This window comes from Anabrus simplex, chromosome 13 (genome assembly GCF_040414725.1).
Source record: "Anabrus simplex isolate iqAnaSimp1 chromosome 13, ASM4041472v1, whole genome shotgun sequence".
NCBI lineage: Eukaryota > Metazoa > Arthropoda > Insecta > Orthoptera > Tettigoniidae > Anabrus > Anabrus simplex.
The window spans coordinates 81901475-81906711 of NC_090277.1; positions in this window are offsets into that span (position 1 = coordinate 81901475).

Sequence of the window (5237 nt, forward strand, 5' to 3'; positions counted from 1 at the left end):
TTGTAATGACCTATGTTGACTTCAGTTAGAAAACCACACAGACAGTCTTTCTGAGACTCCAGTAGCGAAGCACGGGTACATCAACTAGTACTAAATAAAGTAACCAAGATTACCGTTCTAGTTGTTCTTCTTCTTCGCTCCATATTATTATTATTATTATTATTATTAGCCTACCAAGCGGAATGGCACTGCATTCGGGAGACACGTGGGTTCGAACCCCAGAGAATGGTTTTCTGTGGTTTCCCATTTTCACTTCCAGGCAAATACCGGAACAGGTAGTAATGATGATTCTTGTTTTAAGGGGAAGTACAATTGGGCAACCATCCTCTATAACTCTAAGGGTCCGTCACTTCGAAAATGAAGGTATCGGTCATAGAAAGACAAAGGCATCGAAGGGCGTGAAAATGAATGACTCGGAAACCTAATACCGTCGAGGTCGGAAAAGAACAAAAGTTGGCCATGCGAGCTCGGATAAGATAGATGAAAGTAAGGAGCCTGGCACCAGGCCCCGTGGTCGCCAACCCATGCTCGCAAGTTGAGAGCCACTGGGGTACCATTTAGCCGCCTATTACAACAGTCCGGGGATACCGCCTCCACCCACAGTGGAACAATACTGAGACGCTCTATTTGGAATTCTGACAAGCCGCTGTATCTTTTTTTTTTTTTTTAAGGGGCTGCCTGGCCGAGGCGGTAAAGGCGTGGTCGGTTCGCCTGGAAGGACGTGGGTTCGAATCCCCGTCAGGAAATCGTAAAATTTAAGAAACGAGATTTCCACTCCCGGAGTTACACATGGCCCTGAGGTTCACTCAGCCTACACAAAAAATGAGTACCAGGTTAATTCCTGGGGGCAAAGGCGGCCGGGCGTAGAGCTAACCACTCCACCCCATCAAGTGCCGAGGTTACGGATAGTGGAAGCCTTTACCTTCCACCCCTCCAACGGCCTTCATGGCCTGAACGGAGATGACTTTGCTTTGCATTTTTAATTTCTCTTCTTTTTTTTTTCTTACAATTATTCGCTTTACATCGCACTAACACAGGAAGATCTCACGGCGACGATGTGGTAGCAAGGGGCTAGGAGTGGGAAGGAAGCGACCCTGGCCCTAATTAAGTTACAGCCCCAGCCAGCATTTGCCTGGTGTGGAAATAGGAAACCACGGAAAACCATCTTCAAGGCTGCCGACAGCGGAGTTCGAACTCACTATCTCCTGAATGCAAGATCACATCTGCGCGCCCCTAAACGCATGGTCAACTCGCCCGATATATGTTTTCTTCTTCGCATCATTATTATTCTTATTAACGTTTTCATTATTAAATTAACTAATACTGATCCACAGTTTTTAAAATTAAATGATTCATTGTAATATGTTACAATAATAATGTTATTGTTTTGTTTACAGCCCCCTAATTACTTTTGCGGTTTTCGGAGACGCAGATGTGCTGAATTACGTCACGCAGTTCTTTTTCGCGCCAGTAAACCTACTAACACGAGGCTGACGGGTTTGAACACCTCCAAATACCAGCGGAATGAGCTAGGATGGAACCTGCCAAGTTGGGGTCAGAAGGCCAGCGCCTCAACAGTCTGAACCGCTCAGTCCAACTATAGTATATTTTCAAAGATTGTTGTTGTTATTATTACTATTATTAATATTGTTATCATTTGTGTTAATTTCTACATAGGCCTAGCAATTACATAATTATCGTATTTACAAAGCAGTATGCTATTTTATTTCTTGTCTCTTATGTAGTATATTATACTTTTTATGTACAGGCCAATTATTTCAATATATCAGTCCAGGAATTCTGACAGGTTCAGATGTTATTTTGGTTAGATGTAAGACAGGGACAAGTGCTCCTATCTTCGCCATGTAAAATACATAATCTGTATATTATCTATTCTCTTGAATGTGTTTTCGATTCTGACATATATTTTATCGTCCATGCGTCAATCACCAGTAGCGGCGATTGGGATTTAGAAGTGGTGGTGGTGGGGGGAGCACAAAAATATGTAGACAACAAAAATTACCCGCGTCCAATAGACATAGCCCGCGGGGGAGGATCAACATTGAAAAGAAAAAAACATTGCTGTAAGAAGTTTTTGATGTCCTCTGAGCGAATTTCGATAGAGACGTAAAGGTTGACAGTCTACCAACTTAAGTGTGGTAATAAAAGTACTATACAGTAACGCTCTCAACTCTCACCAAAAGAACAATAATTACGCATCTAGAAATACGGCGTGATTTATACAGTCAAAAAGTAATTTAGTATTTGCCTACACACTAGATAGAACTGAACAGACACATTGATTGAGTGGGATTGCCAGGCAGACGAACGTGGGTAACCTTGTTAAAAATATACCCCTGCTACCCTTTGTGACAGAGCATGCTACACATTGCTCCGCGGGCCTCCACTACTTGCTGTGGTGATGTACAATTCGGTTAGCAGCGACGAACGCTTTTTTTGGGCCATTTTCCGCTAAACATTTTTCCTCATTATAAAATAAATTAAAGGAAAGAATTTGCTGAAAAGACATCCACGTCTGTTATGTAGTTGTTACCGTGATTAGCTGCCACCACCGGAGGTCGGGTTCGATTCGCGGCTCTGCCACGAAATTTGAAATGTAGTACGAGGGCTGGAACGGGGTCCACTCAGCCTCGGGAGGTCAACTGAGTAGAGGGAGGTTCGATTCTCACTTCAGGCATCCTGGAAGTTGTTATCTGTGGTTTCCCACTTCATCTCCAGGCAAATGCCAGGATGGTACCTAACTTAAGGCCACGGCCGCTTCCTTCCCTCTTCCTTGTCTATCCCTTCCAATCTTCCCATCCCCCTACAAGAAAAGCAGCTCGATTTGTTCTGGGTGATTTCCGACAAAAGAGTAGCGTTACAAAAATGTTGCAAAGTTTGGGTTGGGAAGAATTGAGAGAAAGAAGAAGAGCTGCTCGACTAAGTGGTATGTTCCGAGCTGTCAGCGGAGAGATGGCGTGGAATGACATTAATAGACGAATAAGTTTGAGTAGCGTTTATAAAAGTAGGAAAGATCACAATACGAAGATAAAGTTGGAATTCAAGAGGACAAACTGGGGCAAATATTCATTTATAGAAAGGGGAGGTAGGGATTGGAATAACTTACCAAGGGAGACGTTCAATAAATTTCCTATGTCTTTGAAATCATTTAGGAAAAGGCTAGGAAAGCAACAGATAGGGAATCTGCCACCTGGGCGACTGCCCTAAATGCAGATCAGTATTCATTCATTCATTCATCCTGTTCGGCATAGCAGGTTAGGCCGCCTGGGCGAGGTACTGGTCTTTCTCCCCAGCTTTATCCCCACCAACCCAATGTCTCAAGCTCCAGGACACTGCCCTTGAGGCGGTAGAGGTGGGATCCCTCGATGAGTCCGAGTGAAAAAAACAACCCTGGAGCGTAAACAGACTAAGAAAGAAAGAAAGAAAGAAAGAAAGAAAAGACACCAGGGTAGGCAAATTTTAAAAATAATCATTCCGTTTCAGGTGGCTAAAATGGAATAAAAATGTTATTTTTGCTCCACAAAGTGGGTGGGGGACTGCCACCCCTCATCGCCACTACTGTCAATCACTCACCACTATGTGCATTCAGGACAGTCGTCCATATGGCAGATTCCCTACCAAGTGTTTACCCAGTCTTTTAAAAATAATTTCAAAAAACTTGGAAATTTAACGAATATCTTCCTTGTTAATTTATTCTAATTCCTAACACCACTTCCTATTAATGAATATTTGCTCAAATTTGTCATCTTGAATTCCAACTTCATCTTCATATTATGGCCTTTTCTACTTTCAAAAACACCACTCATCGTCTACTTATGTCTTTCCACTCCACTGTCAGCTCGATACATACCACTTAATAATGCCAATACTGTTGGTCCGTTATTGGACATTATGTATTAATAAATTTTAACCACATGAAATAGTGGATGATATTGTATTGTATTGAACAGGTGGACCTATAAATATTACAATAAAATGCTCTAGCCATGCGTCTTGGTGGGTGTGCTAAGTACCAACTGATTAGCCCAACTTAGCACACAGGGGTGAAACGCTGGCAACCAGGAACGAGTGAGCTGGAAAATTTATAATGTCCAATAACGGACCATTATATTGGTATTACATTAGGTCAAGTTTGTTGTTTCTTAAATTTTTCAGCTTTCTAATGGGGTGAATCAAACCCATGTCCTGGGTGAACCAAGCATACCTTTACGGCTTTGGCCAGAAGCCCTGTTTATCAACGTAGGAAGTAGGGAAGGACTACAAAGTGTGAAAAATGCCATCGGGTTTGGAACAGAAAAAGGGTATGTATAAACTTTAACCACATGAAATAGTGGATTATATTGTATTGTATTGAACAGGTGGATCTATAAATATTATAATAATATTTGAGATATACGTCAACTTCAATACGGAACCAAAATGGGAATAGTTACCTGTAACTTGGCTAGAGCATACCGTGGAGGCCACTGCATAGGCTACGTGGAGCCACCAGCAGTGCCAATGCACTATGAGAGACTTTGTCCTCATTACCAAAAATTGATGACTGCTTGGCCATCAGACGATATAGATGTTGATTCCCATAGGGAATCTGAAATATTTGTCCCGAATGAGTAAATTTATAATACCAATATAATGGTCTGTTATTGGACATTATAAATTTTCCAGCTAACTCATTCCTGGTTGCCAGAGTTTCACCCCCATATGCTAAGTTGGGCTCATCAGTTGGTACTTAGCATACCCACTAAGACGCATGGCAGATCCCTGTCACCCAACCACAAATCTTGCATCCAGTTTCCCCTCATACTCACTCCATAGTCTCATTTAAATACCTGATCATCCTTCAGTAAATATCCTTCGTTGATAGCTGGTTTCAGTTGACCAAGAGAGGTCAGATAGGAAAGATAAGAGGAGGATGGCACACACAAGTTCGAAGCCCCTATTAGTTGCCTGTTGGAGATACCATGGATGTATTTAAGGCTTCCAGCCAAAGGAGGAAATTTCTCTTTGTATGCATTGACTCTCGTGTTTCAAACCCCAAAGTGTTTATTCCTCGGAGTGTAAATCTTGGCAGCCTCTTATCTGTTGCCTGTGTCTCTTTTATATTATTATTATATAATGTTGGTATTTTAATCACGACAGAGGTTCCTCCTAACAGTTCTCGTCTACACGATATCAACTGGCCTTGACCTTCAAGGTTGCCTGTCACTGATACCATG